Source organism: Uranotaenia lowii, chromosome 1 (genome assembly GCF_029784155.1).
Source record: "Uranotaenia lowii strain MFRU-FL chromosome 1, ASM2978415v1, whole genome shotgun sequence".
Taxonomy (NCBI): domain Eukaryota; kingdom Metazoa; phylum Arthropoda; class Insecta; order Diptera; family Culicidae; genus Uranotaenia; species Uranotaenia lowii.
The window spans coordinates 51,893,329-51,909,143 of record NC_073691.1 but is presented as its reverse complement, the minus strand read 5'-3'; the positions used below and the strand labels follow the sequence as shown (position 1 = coordinate 51,909,143).

Sequence of the window (15,815 nt, the reverse complement as noted above, 5' to 3'; positions counted from 1 at the left end):
AACAAGCTACCCGCCGTAGAAACGTGGCGTAGAGGATAGCCTTCAAGTCTTCTAAGCTAACGGTCGTGAGATCGAATCTCGGTCACGGCATACATAGTACACGTTCTGTGGGTTGGTGGTTTTAGCATTTGTAAGATGCTAGCCATCCTCGAAAGTTGTACGCTTAGAGTTAAGTAAAAAGGAATCTCTTCGAGGAAACATCAAGTTTCATTAAGATCCTGTGTGTGTTTGTTTTCCTTTTAATAAAAAAAACAAACAAAAAACGGTGGTCAAATCGTGCGCAAAATATTGAAACCGCTAGCAGGGAGATATTTTGAAAAATTACGTAAAGGACAGCAAAACAAACTCTTTAGCGGCACCTCGTAGGTTTCCAACCAGAAACTTTTCGTTGACAAGTCTCGCCTGGATGTTCCGGAGATGAACAAAGAAAAAAATTATAAAACTTGATGTATAGCACTTGAGGTGGCTGACGATCTGTGAAAGCTGCAAATCAATCAGTGTTACATAACTATCGACACAATGAATGACTAAATATACAAATAAGATTGTCTCCAAATACGACCTTCTTCCCTGGATAACATTTCCATAGATCTTACAAAGTTGATACTATTTTTTGGTTGGATCTAGAATGGTGCAGTTATTCGAAAACAGAAGTGAAGTGATTGAAAGTCAAATATGTTGTTTTTGTCTCGAAGGAGTAAAATCTACTAAAATTGTCATAACTTTGATCAAATTAAAAGTTTGGAGTAGTTTTGAAAGTCGAGCTTCAAAAAACAAAAAAAGTTATAAAAAGCCTAAATTTGGAAAAAAAAGGTAATTCATAGGATGGATTATAGATGGCGCAAAGGGCGCCCAAAAGTGAAAGGCGATGAACTTCTTCATTCGACGCTTTCTTAGAAACCACTTGACTGAACGTTACCAGAATTCAAACTTGTAAACATTACATAACAAAGTAGCTTCACTGAAAATTTAATCAATATTCATCCATGCTTTCATAAGTTATCCACAAAACAACGTATTGCATTTTTTTCGAATACACTTCTTATATGTTGTGGATATATAGATGATGTAAGGAATGAGCGAATTATTGAATAACCCGATTAAAAAGGTACATTAAAATAAAGATTGAGTATTTCATAACAGTTTTTTAAAGACCTCAATTTCAAAACCACTTTACATATCCAAACTTATTAACTTGAAAATTTAGAAATATATAAATCAACATGAAACAGTTTTCAAATGATGAACATTCTAGAAATGTTATCACGCATGGGCTGGAAACAAAAAAAAAAAGAAAAAAAAATCCTCTTCTGATTTTCTGGATACTGGAAAAAGAAACTGATCAAGTAACAAACGGAATCACACAACTGTAAACCATTTGCACCTTGGACATTTTTAAGAGGCGTTAAATAAATCTATTTAGAAAATCTACAAGAGTTTTACAACATGAGATGATCTTTAAAAAACGAGTTTAAGTTTAAGAATAAATAGCTGATAGTTGGTTTTATGCGGGTAATAAATTCCAATATCGTTTATTTGACGCACCATTCAGATTTGGATTCATGTATTTGTAAATGTTTTTAATAAGCCAATCAGGTATAAAACGATGTTTTTGATTGATGTCACTTATTCGGAATAAATCATCCCTAAAGTTAAAAGCCTCAAAAGTTAACGTTTTAATATATTTAATCAGCGTAGAGCACAACCATGAAAAACGAAATGGTAAAATAAAAAAAAATAAACAGCGACTTTAATTTTGCGCAATTATTTTTATCGAAAAAATCAGTGCAATTAATTTGAAAATAATCGACCAAAATCCAGGCAATATCCGGGCAAATTTGGTCAAAACCTACGAATAACTCATCAACAAAAGTTGTAAAAAAAAATTCTACAAAATTTATCATCAATTTTAAATCGTATTATAGGCTTTAAAAAACCCTTTCATGATTATTTTTATGAAACTTGCCCCAAAAATTTCGTTTTGGACGTTTAAATAAACTAAATTTACAACAAAATTTGTCTTTTAAAGTTTGATTTAAGGATGAGAATGAGAATAAACCCGGGCAAAATCCGGGGTTTCCCAATGAAATCCGGGCATCCGGCAAACCCGGATAAAACCGAGCAATCTGGCAATCTTATTCTATCTGATCTATCTTAAATTTAATTTCATTCTTTTTTTTTCTTTTATTATCATTTCGAATTATTAAAAAGATGTTGTAGAAAATTGATTTTGCAAATTTGAGAAAGTGATAAGAGTTTTCCATCGCGAATTTTACGTTTTTCTTCCTCTTTGATTTGAATAACCAATCCTAACGTACCGCAACGACCAACAAATCCAACCGATTCAAAGATAGAAAAAAATAATTTTTACCTTATCTGTTTTCCCGTAGTGAAAAAACACTTGACATACCCCACAATGTTATTACTTTTACCACAAACAACAGCAACGTCTAGTGGTGGAAATCACTAAAATTCCTTAGACTGCATTCCTTTGACTGGTAAATTGCTCTCGGAAACATTACAATCGATGACCGACGACGAGAGCTTAAGCCGGCACAAAAAAAAAATCCACCTTTAAACAGCACAATTTGTCAACGGATAATTTAATTCTGAACCACGGACAGCTTCATAAATTGAACCTTCACCAACATGATCACATGGGTTTCGACAGCGGTTTTCAAAACTGTCATCATTAACTTTAGCACGAACACAATTAGTGCAGTTTTACCTAAAACGGGTAGGTTTTGCAATTTGTCGTCTCAATTAAAATTAATTTTTCTCTACTGGATCCTTTCCGAAGGCAGGTTTTTCGTTTTAACGTTTCTCACTTGCATAAATCACTTTGGTTTGGATTGAAAGGTTTTCATTCACGATTTTTTTCCCTTTTCGAAAGTTGCACTTGATCAAACACTCACGACCTTCGGTCGCCACTTGATCACTAATAGGTAAATAAACACTTGCCATTCCCCGGCCACGAAGTAAGTACCCCGGTACCAATTATGAATGCTAATGCCCACAAACGGAGCTCACTCACGACGACGGTCAGTGACTGTCGATTTAAAATCCGGGGGGAAAAACGGCAGCCCAGCAGAAACAATTCCTGCCTAATTTAAACTCCAATCATCGGCGAACACTTTCTCGATTTTTGCGTAACAATCTGATCCGGGCAGCTGGTGGTCTCTGCAGAAGGGAAAATGTGATTTAGTAAATCACCCGCGTCGCCAATGGAGCCGATTTCAAGACCTAAGCCGGTTTAGTGACACTTGCAGTAGCAAGCAACGCCGACACAGTGATCACCCGGAATAAAAGATCAATCACGTAAGGATTTTGGGCGATCAATAGATCCGTCACGCGCAAAACGCAAGACGAAAAAATCCGCTAGCACGCGTCAACTCGCGACGCCAAACCCGCGGACGCGCGGACGGACGATAACACAAAAACGACGCCGTCGGCGACGAGACGTTTGCAAGGCGACCGTGAGAATCGTAAATCTCAGCGGCGCAACAACAAGACCTGAAGAGCTCGACTAGCCGATCGTAGATGCGGAATCAAACTGGCAGCCGAGTGGCCAACCGAGACCAGGTTGAGCTGCAAAGTTGTTGGCGTCTGTTTTTTTTTTACTGTCGACGACAAGTGGCGGTGGCGTCGCGGCCAGAGAAGGTGGATGGATGCTACAGCAGAAGGTACAACAACCATAAGGGAGTTTGGTCGGATTGTCGAGACCACGGCCGCGGCGCGGATGCGTTTCGGAAGCCTATCCGAGAGCATCGACAGATTTTTCCCGGATCAGGGGCGCGGGAAAAGAAGTTATAAATGGGGGGAGGGGGGCAAATTTAGCCAGTTTAAAATTTCCTCATTAGGGAATTTCCATTTCATGCTGGTTTCCCCGGTTTGTAACATCAATGAAAAAAATGTTATTAGTCATCGCTCAAAAATGAAAAAACGAAAATCCACGTAAAATTTACTAGAGCTGTATAGAACTATTATGGTAAATCTGAGTGTATTTACTCATTTATAAAAAAAACTTAAACGTTTTGAAAAAGTTGTTTAGAGTGGAATTAAGGAGAGGTTTACTGGATAATTTGATACGATTGTTATTCGGCAGTTCAGTCAATAAACTTTGAAAACGATTTATTGATTATTCCGACGTTTCGATGTTGTTTAGCATCATCTTCAAGGAATTAATCGGATCACCTAAAATTTGAATGCCTATGTGAAGCTTATTGTCCACTATTTTGCATTTTTTCCCTATTGTTTTTTGTGTGTAAAGCTTAAATTTTTAAAATTCTTAAGATCAACAACGTCTGATCGAAGCGGTATAATTTCAAAAATGGCTGCCAAGCCATTTTAAAAATTATACTTTTTCGGTCAGACTTTGTTGATCGTAAGAATTTTAAAAATTTAAACTGCGACACAAAAGACAAGAAGGAAATAGGGCAAAATAATGGACAATGAGCTTCACATAAGCATTCAAATTTCAAGTGATACGATCCGATTAATTCCCTGAAGATGATGCTAAACAGCATCGAAGCGTCGAAATGATCGAAAAATCGTTTTCGAAATTTATTGACAGAACTGACGAATAACAATCGCATCGTTGTTTAGAATTTTAGACTGTTACAGTGATTATTATATGAGCCACTGAAAAATTTCTATTTTTTCAGATGATGATGATTTTATTAAGAGCGAATTAAAAGATTTTTGGGTTGTTTTTCGTTTTTGTAAGTTCAAATCAGGGAATCAGTTTTTAAGTGCATATACTCTGTAAAATTAGATTTTGTATTTATTATCCTGAAAACGAATCTAATGGCAGATTTGGTGGACTGATTGGCTTTAAAATATTATTTTAAAACAACATCATTCGATCAAATTGACTGCACTCATGGGGATCCATCTTCAATTTCAAAGCAATTTTAAATAGTATTTTGCCAAGGATTCTAGTATCAGACAACAATCTAGTATCAGAGACAAGAACAATGGGAAAAATTTCGCATTCGAATTTGAAAAACATAACAATTGTATTGAAAAAAAAATGAAATACTTTGTTTTGTAAATAACTTTGAAAACTGGTAAAACTTTCAGTGAAGCCACCTAGCAATTTTATTTTAAAATGTACAAAACTTTGGGACGATCTGTCAAGTAGTTTTTGAGCTAGCGTTCAATACAGAAGTTAATTGACTTACATTAAATGACAAGATCGTGAAAAATCCAGGAGAGTCCCAGTAGGAGACTCCAAAACAGCTTTAAATTGACTATTTTATTAGAGTTCTTATGGCAAATAGTTCAAAGACTAAATACGGATCTAACAGTGAGCTAAAATTTAAATAAAAGTAAAATAAAAGTTCAGATGATTGATTCTATGAAGGTAAGGAATGTTAAAGGGTCAATCAAGCATAATTCAGAAATTTCGAATGAAAAAGTGGTAAAGAAAGTCAATTTAAAAAAAAAAAGACATACACCGTCTTAGCCGATTTAGGCTTTACAGACTGAATAAATGACGTGAAAAACTTAAGATTAACACATTTAACACCCAGTACCGAGATGGGAATCGAACCCATGCCATCAGTGGACCAGCGATTACCGTCTTACCACGCTAACCACTCGACCACCGAGACGTACTCTGTCTTAATTGTCAGCTGAAAATAAACAGGCCTATCAATAAAAAAAAAATACCGTGGTCAAATCGTGTGCAAAATATTGGGACCGCTAGCGGGGAAATGTTTTGTAATTTCTAGCAGGCTTCTAGCCAGGAACTTTTCGTCGACAAGGCTCGCCTGGAAGTTCCGGAGATAAACAAGGAAAAATAAATAAAAATTGAATGTCTAGTACCTACGTGAGGTGGCTGCAAATCTGTGGAAGCTGCAAATCTGTCAGTGTTACATAGCGATCGACACAATAAATGATTAAATATACAAAGAAGACTGTTTCCAAACGCAACAGTTTTTCTACATAGAACCAAGGCTCCCGAAAAATTTGTAGTTTTGAAAAAAAAATGACTTTTTGTGATTTTAACCAAAAATTCTGTGATGGTTTTCTGTGGTGCTATTTCCTTTAATTTTTTTCCATTGAAACTTCATGATAAATTGGGTCTTTTTTCAATTTTAGTTTACAGTTAACATTTACCTATCTTATCATACTTTTTTAATTCAATGTAAAAATCCTAATTTTATATTGACAAAAAAAAAATTATAGAAATCCATTCAAACTTCACAAAATCTGTGAAATCTGTGAATATTTGAAAAAATCTGTGTTCTGTGATGAAAATTTGCTCAAAATTCTGTGAAATAACAGATTTTTCTGTAATTTCGGACACCTTCGAAAGCACTTCTATTTATCTTCTGTTTTTTTTATTTGGAATCGTGTTATTACGAAAAAACTGTAGTGCAGTGATAAAAAAATCAAATATGTGGTTATTGTACCGAAAAACGACAATCTGCTAAATTTTCCATAAATTAGATAAAATTTTGAGTATTTTTGGGGCTCAAACTTCGAGAAACAGAAAATGTAATCAAGAATAGCCTCGATTTGGATAAAAAAAAAAAGTGCGGTACAAAGTATTCCTTATAGATGGCGTACGTGGCGTCCAAAAATTAGAGTCGACGCTATTTCAGAAATCTCTTGACAGATCAAAAAAAAAAATTTGCAGATGCCAACAATGCATTATTAGGCAGATCCACAAAAAAAAATCTATTTTCATCAAAGCATTTAAAAGTTATTCGCAAAACAAAGTGTTGCATTTTATTGAATACATTCTTTACATTTTGTCAATCTTTCCTAAAAACTTGCATATTTTCCACTCAATCGGACTTGATTTAGGGGTGCCTCAAAGCGCTCAAAGTTTCGATATGTTGACCCTAAAAAATCACAGATTTTTTTAAGGAAGTAATACAAAAAGGCTTTTTGCAATTTTATGCAGGTTTTCCAAAGGTTTATTTAAAAAAATAGGTTTGTTTTAAATATGCTCTAAGTTAAGGTTGCCAGAATTTTTCCCGCACGTAACCGGACAGTTGATTTCAAAATTTTCAATTTTAAAACCGGGCAAATTCGGGTAAATACCCAGAAATTATAGAATAAAAATCAAGAAGAAAAACATGACATTATATTTTCATCGAAACACATCAGCAGATTTTTGATTATATCTTAAGCTTCCATAAAATCGTTCACGTTTGTTTTGACAAAACTTGTCCATAAATTTTGGTTTTTGACCGCCAAAATAAAAAAAAATATTTAGGTCTTAGATTTGAGTTCATAAACTGTGGTACTAAATATTTGGGCAGATCCGGATAAAATCGGGCAATCCGGCAAACTTACTTCAAGTCAACGGTATAAGAATAACATTTCATTGAAAGCAATCCAAAAAAAATTCACATACAATAATTTACGGTAACTACAATTGTGTTCTTTCATACAAACCTAAAAAATCTTCGTTGAAGTGAAGCGTATTTTAAACAAAACCTTTCTACAGGGTTGTTGCTATTTTCGTTATGAAATTTCGAAATTATTTTTTAACAACTGTTAGGCCGAAACAAATACCAATTTTAACTTTTGTCACCTCCACCCCTCTTCGAAATTTTCAAAAAATTCGGATGGGGGAGGGGGTTAGTAAAGTTTAAAATATCTTATGAAAATTTCGAAAAATTTAGTTTCCGAAAGATAAGTTTAGCGAAAAACAGTTTGAGGAAGATAGAAGTTTTATTACCTTTTGTAATCTTGAGTTTATTGAATTTTTCGACAAAAAATTACTTGATTTATAGGATTTGTGCAATGATGTAGGATGCAATTTCATTGCATAAAAGCTTTAGTGCAATTTATTCAAATTTACTAGTTTTTTGCATTATTTTTCATTAACAACCCCATCGCAATGTTCCAACTCCGAGTGACAAAAGAATGATATGAAATGTGTTGCGGCATAATGAAAAAGATGATGTTTTTTTTGTTATTTTTATCAATTTAACCAAACCTATAAAAAATATCCAAAATGAGAAGATATTTTCGAAAACGTTCAACAAAATTTAGAGTACTCAGATTTGCAGAAAAATTTAATTTCTTCCGAAAAAAATCGCCTATTATTATGATTTTTAAGATAAGTTAATGATTTATTTTTGTAAATTTATTTTCGGCATATCGGTGAAAATGTGTATTCTGGGAGAAAAAATATACATTTTCACCGATATGCCAAAAATAAATTTACGAAAAAAATAACGAAATCTGTAATTTTTTTAATTTTTCGGGGTGTATTTGTTTTGTTCGGTGATGTTTTTAAAAAATTTGCTAGTTTTACGTTTCAGCCTACTTTTTTTAGACCATCTTCAGGATAATGGCATTTTTCCGCTTTTTTTTTCTGAGGATGGCCGAATAAAAGTAGACTGAAACGTAAAACGAGCATATTTTTTTTAAAAACATCACCGAACAAAATGGTTAATGGTCGTGAACGAAATAACTTTTAAACTAAAAAAACAGTTAATAAGTTTATAAGTTTACGGAGGAGCTTACGATTATTTGAAGCATTCTTTTGTTGGATTTGTACATTTGAACATCTGAAAAACTCATAAGTTTAAAACTTTAAAATACCCTTGTTCAAAATTTGAATAAAACTTATTGAAAGTTAATGCAAACAATATTTTCCCAATTTTTTTTTCAAATTTTATTTAACAGAAAAAAATAAACCTAAGAATTTCTGTAGTTTTCACGAATGCCAAAATTATTTGTGTTTTCTGAGAAATCAATGGCAAGATTTTAAATCATCAATGTGGAAAACCTTATAATCTCCAGAGTGAACCCAAAACTTCTAAATTGGTATTTCAAATGCAGATTTCACTCAATTTTGATAGGATTTCTGGTACAACAATTTCTGAGAATATCCGTATTTAGTGGTTCAGTATAATAAAAAAAAACCTCAAAAATATGTTTTTATTTCCTTAAATGTAGTTCATATTTAACAACAATTAAAAAAATTATGATACAAAAATAGAATAAAGTACCTCCAAAAGGAGTAAAATCAATGAAAATGTCAAAGAATGAAAAAATAATCAGAAGACAGAAAATAATCTAAAATACCAATAATGCACAATGGGGAAAAAGTGTATAAACCGCGAAGAAATTGCATATCTTCCCTACTACACGAACCACATCTGTGAAAATTTACTTTCCTTTATTCTATCCGGAAATTCGATTGGACATTGTTTCAGATGCCGCACGAGCTTACGACCGGAGATATAGTCCCTTTTTAACCCCTAATTCCCCTATATTTTGTAAACAAGACAGAAAAACACTGATTTGGACTTGAAAATTTTGAACTAAAATGTGTGTGTGTTTTTTTTTTTTTGAGGAATCGAGTGAAAGCTATCTGAGCTTCGTAAAATGAAGTTATAGCTGATTTTACCCTCAATTTCCCTACATTTTTAATATATGTATATGATAAAAAGCATGTTCGGACTTGAAAAATTGAACCAAATGAGACTGATCTTGTGTGGATTTTTTCGAGGAATCGAATGAAGGCAAATTGAGCCCACGCATGTTTCGGTAAATGGAGTTATGGCTGATTTTACTCTAAGTTCTGTAACATTTTTCAAATATTTAAGCCAAAACTCCATTTTAGGAAGCGTGCGGTCATTTGATTCAACATTTTCAAGTCTAAACCTACTTTTTTCTTAAAAAATGATAAATATCTATAGGGGAATCGAGAGTAAAAACAGCCATAGCTCAATTTTCCGAAGCGTGTGGTAGCTCTTACAGCCTTCTTCACTTAATTCCACGGAAAAAACACACAAGACATGTGAATTTTTGTTCAAAATTATCAAGTTCAAATCAGTGTTTTTCTGGACGGTTTACAAATTATATTTTAAAAGATTTGGTTCGTGTAGGATGAAAGGTATTGTCTTTCCTCGCGGTTTGCACACTTTTTTCCCATTGTTGATATCTTAAAATGAAAAAAAAAAATTATAAACAAAAAAAAAGTGCCAAAAAAATCTACCCTTTTCACATAAAATCCGGATGAATTTGACTTTGAAAACTCTGAAAACTCGTTATACGACCACAGCAAACATAAAATCGTATCACAAATGATAACTTAAGTCGTTTACAATGGTGTTGCAAATCGCAATTCCAACTGTATAGTGAAAAGATCGTATAAAATGTCGTCTGAAGTCAGTTTAAATCGGATATGATAGCAAGTCCGCCATGTTTGTAAAATTTGAAATGATTTTGCTTCCACGTGGGCTTCATGTTCTCTCTGCAATCAGCAGTGAATCCAGATGGCTAAGAATCAGATGGGAATTGAGTGATATTGACCAATGAGGGAACTGGAAAATATTAAGAATTGAATAAATATTGAGAGAACTGGAAAATAATAGCCTTCAAATAGCTGGCAACGATTTGAAGACTATGAGAGAAAAATCTTGCGCACTCTTGGTTCTTCCGATAGGTACGATTATAGTGTTGGGTAACGCCCAATTAATGAAGTTTTCGTCGCTCAAGAAAAAAAAAATATGTTTGTATATTGCCTCCACTTTGGTAGGTAAATGCTGTTTTTCCAACTTTCATACGATCTTTCTGTAATTTATATGGAACGTATATCAAAAAAGCATGAGAATATAGCTACATAAATGTTTGCTGGGATTCTATAAGTCTACATCGAATATCATCAAATTGATTTTTGTTGTAAAAGTGATTTTTTAGTGAAAAATGTTTGAAATACGAGATTACTTCAGCAGCAGAAAAAAAAAATCATGGATTGAAAGGTCATATAAAGTTGTACATTTTAATAATTTCAATGTTCAAAGTGGTCTAACTCTAAAAGCGTTTAAATAGCAGAGAAAGTACAATTAAAAAAGTGATGCCATGCTTTGAACCGAAAATGGTAGCCCTTAACATTTTTTTAGATTTCAGGAAATAAAAAAAATTGACACATAAAAACTTATTATGCAGTAATTCCGGAATATTCTTTCCCAAACCTGTTTCTTATTCGGTTTTAAGCACTTATTCTTATTCGAGTCTGAAATATATGTTCTTTAAAAAAGAAATCCAAAGAATTCAGAATTAAACTATCAGCAAAAACAGCAATCTCGCCACCCATGCTCTTTCTCGGCAGAGGTGAGCAAATCCGGGAAATCGGAAAGGGGGATCTATTATACTTTGCCCTGTGCCGATATAATATTTACAACAATACTCGACCAAAGTCGTTTCCACACTCCCAATCTGGCTCTCGCTCTCTTTTTCCGATATCGGAGGGTTAGTTCACGAATCGCATTTTGTTTTTACTTGCTGCTTTGTCCAGAAATTTCCTTGCTAAATTTTATTTCCTTTCATGAGGATTCGTGGGCTCTTTACGATAGCAACAAAACAAGCAGGTTTGTCGTTTTGTTATGAATTGCTATCACTTTTCTCCCGCAAAATTTTAAATGCTTTTCGTGTTAATGTTATGTTTAAAATTACGATGTGAATAAAAAAAATGTGGATAGCAGATGAGTATGACTCATAATAAAAGCAGTTTTTGGATCGTTTTTGACGATTTTTGAGCATTTCAGAATGATTTATAAAGTTTTTAAATCATTTTGACATCAAGAAAAGTGTTTTCGAACCTTGATGTCCGATTTTCGCAATTTTTTATGGCTTCACTAATGTTACAACTTTGCGGAGAAAGATTAAGTCACGCTGAAGGGGCAAGATATTTTTAAAAAGGGATTTGTCATCGGATGACAAATGAAAACAAATTATTCATACGCCGTTATATCGGAACCACAGCATTGCATTATTGATCAAGCTCACGCCTTTTGCGAACAGATTGTACAATCGATAAAACCGCGCGTTGAAAGAAAAGCTTTAGTGCCGGGATTTTACGACTGGCTTTTGAAAAAAAAAACCTACCTCAAATGAACTAAGCGTCAATTATTTCAGGCGTTATGGTTCGACCATCATCTTTAGTGTGTATAACTTTTGAGCGTTATTTCAGTCGGAAAAAATCGATACATTTTAGTAATTATTTTTAACAAGCGGTGTCCTGAAATTTTGATGTTTCATGATTGGTTGAAGATTTTCGAACAAAACGGTGTTTATCGGTGTTTGAATTACCGAAATCTCAACTTTAAAACAATTCTGGAAGATTTGAACAAACAAATTTGAAGTTCCAACTCGAAGGTGATGATTATTTTGGTTCGAGAAATATCATACAGTCGATTCTCAAAATCAAAAGACTTAAAAAAAAGTCTTAATGGGAAAAAACTATTTTCGCTCTTTTGCACACAGGAGAATATTGTGTAAATGCAAATTTAAGTGCAAATTAATCAAATTTTGGCTGAGAAAAGGCAGAATGACTAATTCACTTGTCTAATAAAAATAAACGATTTAAATCTAGAATTTCTATTAAAATAAATATAACACCTTTTTCAGTAGAATTCTGAACTAAAAAACAACAGAAGCGAACGAGAATTACAAAGTTATCTTCTCTTCCAAACAAACAAAGGCAATTGTGGTTCACTTTATGAATTTTCCTTGGATTGGAAGGACCTACAGGAAGTGTTCTGTAGGTTCACCTTATGAATTCTCGTTGGATCGTGAAGTGTTCTGGAAGTTCACTTTACGCATTGGCGTTGGATCGGGAGGACCAACAAGAAGAATATTCTCAAGGTGCACTTTATGAATTATCGTTGGATCGGGAGGACTAAAATGAAGAGTGTTCTGAAGGTTCACTTTATGAACTTTTCGTTGGATTGGGAGGACTAAAATTAATAGTGTTCTGAAGGTTCACTTTATGAACTTTTCATTGGATCGGAAGGACCTACAGGAAGTGTCCTGAAGGTTCGCTCAATGAATTCTAGTTGGATCGGGAGGACCGACATGGAGACTGTTCTTAAGGTGCACTTTATGAACTTTTCGATGGATCGGAAGGACCAACAGGAAAAGAATATTCCGAAGGTTCACTTCATGAATTATCTTTGGATCGGGAGGACCAACATAACGAGTGTACTGATAGTTCACTTTATGCACTCTTCGTTCGAACGGGAGGACCAATGAGAAGAGTGTTCTGAAGGTTCACTTTATGAACTTTTCGTTGGATCGGGAGAACCAACATGAAAAGTGTTCTGGAGGTTCACTTTATGAACTTTTCGTTGGATCGGGAGGACCACCATGAAAAGCGATCTGAAGGTTCACTTTATGTACTTTTTGTTGGATCGAGAGGACCAACGAGAAGAATGTACTGAAGGTTCACTTTATGAAATATCTTTGGATCGGGAGGACCAACATGAAGAGTGTTCTGAAGGTTCACTTTATGAATTATTGTTGGATCGGGAGGACTAACATGAAGAGTGTTCTAGAAGTTCACTTTATGAATTATCGATGGATCGGGAGGACCAACATGGAGAGTGTTCTCAAGATTCACATAATGAATTATCGTTGGATCGGGAGGACCAACATGAAAAGTGTTCTGAAGGTTCACTTTATGAACTTTCGATAGATCGGGAGCACCAACATGAAGAGTGTTCTGAAGATTAACTTTATGATTTCTAGTTGGATTGGGAGGACCAACATGAAGAGTGTTCTCAAGATTCACATAATGAATTTTCGTTGGATGGGGAGGACCAAAATGAAAAGTGTTCTGAAGGTGGATTGGAAGGACCTACAGGCAGTATTCTGTAGGTTTACTTTATGAATTTGGATCGGGAGGACCAACGAGAAGAATGTTCTGAAGGTTCACGTAATGAATTATCGTTGGATCGGGAGGACCAACATGCAGAGTGTTCTTGAAGTTCACTTTATGAAATATCTTTGGATCGGGAGGACCAATATGAAGGGTGTTAGGATAGTTCCCTTTATGAATTAGCTTTGGATCGGGGGGACCAACGAGAAAAATATTCTGAAGGTTCACTTTTTTAATTATTTTTGGATTCGGAGGACCAACATGAAGAGTGTTCTGAAGGTTCACTTTATGAACTTTTCGTTGGATTGGGAAGACCAACATTAAAAGTTTTCTGTAGGTTCACTTTATGAGATCTCGTTGGATCGGGAGGACCAACATGAAGAGTGTTCTGGAAGTTCACTTTATGCATTGGCGTTGGATCGGGAGGACCAACATGAAGAGTGTTCTGGAAGTTCACTTTATGCATTGGCGTTGGATCGGGAGGACTAACATAGAAAGTTTTCTGTAGGTTCACTTTATTAATTTTTGGTTGGATCGGAAGGACCCACATGAAGAGTGTTCTGAAGGTTTACTTTATGAATTATCTTTGCATCGAGAGGACCAACGTGAAAAGTGTTATGAAGTTTCACTTTATGAACTTTTCATTGGATTGGAAGGACCTACAGGAAGTGTTCTTAAGGTTCACTTTATGAATTTTCGTTGGATCGGGAGGACTAACATAAAGAGTGTTCTAAAGGTTTACTTTATGAATTTGCGATGGATCGGGAGTATCAACAAGAAGAATGTTCTTGAGATTCACTTTATGAACTTTTTGTTGGATCGGGAGGACCATCATGAAAAGTTTTCTTTATAAACTTTCCGTTTGATCGGGAGGACCAACATGATGAGTGGTGGACTTGAAGAAGGTTCACTTTATAAAGTTTCCTTGAATCGGTAGGAACTACTTTCTTCTTATTGACAAAAAAACGCTCCAGACTGCTTTCCAAACGATTCTGCATCATTTCACCAAGTGAAAGCAGTTCAGGCTTAGTTGGAGGACAATTTCTGTATGGCACTCATTTATTTTCCTATGAATTTTAAAAATAATCATAACAAACTGAACCAATTCTTGATCATTTACCGCTGTTAATTTAAAAATCAAAAATCTAAATGACCTTTGCACCGAGAAACGAAACGAAATGCGGGTTAATTCTCTCGTAACTAACCCTGCACCAAATGCAGCTCCAAACATGAGGGGAGAACTACAAAATTGCTAATGAAGATTTCGCAATCGATTAATGTTTAATTTGCATGCACAACTAACACAAATGTCATAAAAAGAAATCGTCGGTGGGGTACAATTTCGAAGTCCTCTGGTTTTGGAGTAATTTTTTTCTTCTACCATATTAGTCAATAGGAGCGACCGGTAGGCATAACGTTGTCTATTCAAGACAGCAGGAAAAAAACCAAACACTAATAAATTACCCTATTTGGCGATGGACTGTTTCGCGACCGGGGTGTATTTGCTCAACCAAACGTGGACGACGACGACATCGTGGACTAAACGCTGGACATGGCTCTAATTTGGTTGTGTCACAGACAGACGAGTTCAGACAGAAAAAGTCCCCTTAAACGTAAGGGGCTTTTTCGTTGAAGTGAAGCAGCGTTGATGAGGAGTTAGTTACGAGAAGGAAGCAAAAAACTGGATCGAATCACCCATAAAAATGGCTCGTGATCAGTTTCCAGTATGGGGCACCTTCTTCAGTAAGTATTCCATAATCCAAGCTAAGGTAGGTGATGACCGCAAACGAAAACGGCTTCTTGTGTCAATGACAGGCTGATGACCATTCCTCAATTGCACACTCGAATTACTAAATAAGGTGAGATTTTTCGAATCACATATGTGGATATCTTGAAAACGCTTTCGATTTCATTGGTTCATCACACTAAAAAAGTGAGCAGTGCACTCCAAGTCCAAGAGCTAAGAGCTAAAATCAATCATCTAAAGTGCATTTTTATGCAGCAAAACCGTTTTGTTGTGATACAACAATCGATCAAATGTGGTGGGCTACTGACTCTGGAAAGGGCTGTGTGGCTTTCGGTTTCAATCCAACTTTGCATAACATGGAGGAAGGTATCTCGACGACGACGACGCTCTATGACCATCTCCATCATCATCTACGTCATCCATATCCTACTA

General features: G+C 34.9%; 1 protein-coding gene across 13 annotated transcripts in view; it reads right to left on the bottom strand.

Moving 5' to 3' along the window:
- The window catches only part of LOC129750730 (guanine nucleotide-releasing factor 2), a 246,035-nt gene that overhangs the window by 174,164 nt on the left and 56,056 nt on the right, over positions 1 to 15,815 (bottom strand). For 2 of the 13 annotated variants that reach the window (XM_055745776.1, XM_055745837.1), the window contains exon 1: positions 2,372 to 3,403. The exons of 7 other annotated variants lie outside the window; for them this stretch is intronic. The gene's annotated coding sequence lies outside the window, so the exon portion shown is untranslated. Of the gene's footprint in view, positions 1 to 2,371; positions 3,404 to 15,815 lie in introns of those variants that run through there. 4 more of the 13 variants (XM_055745768.1, XM_055745753.1, XM_055745746.1 and 1 more) reach the window with 3 other exon arrangements.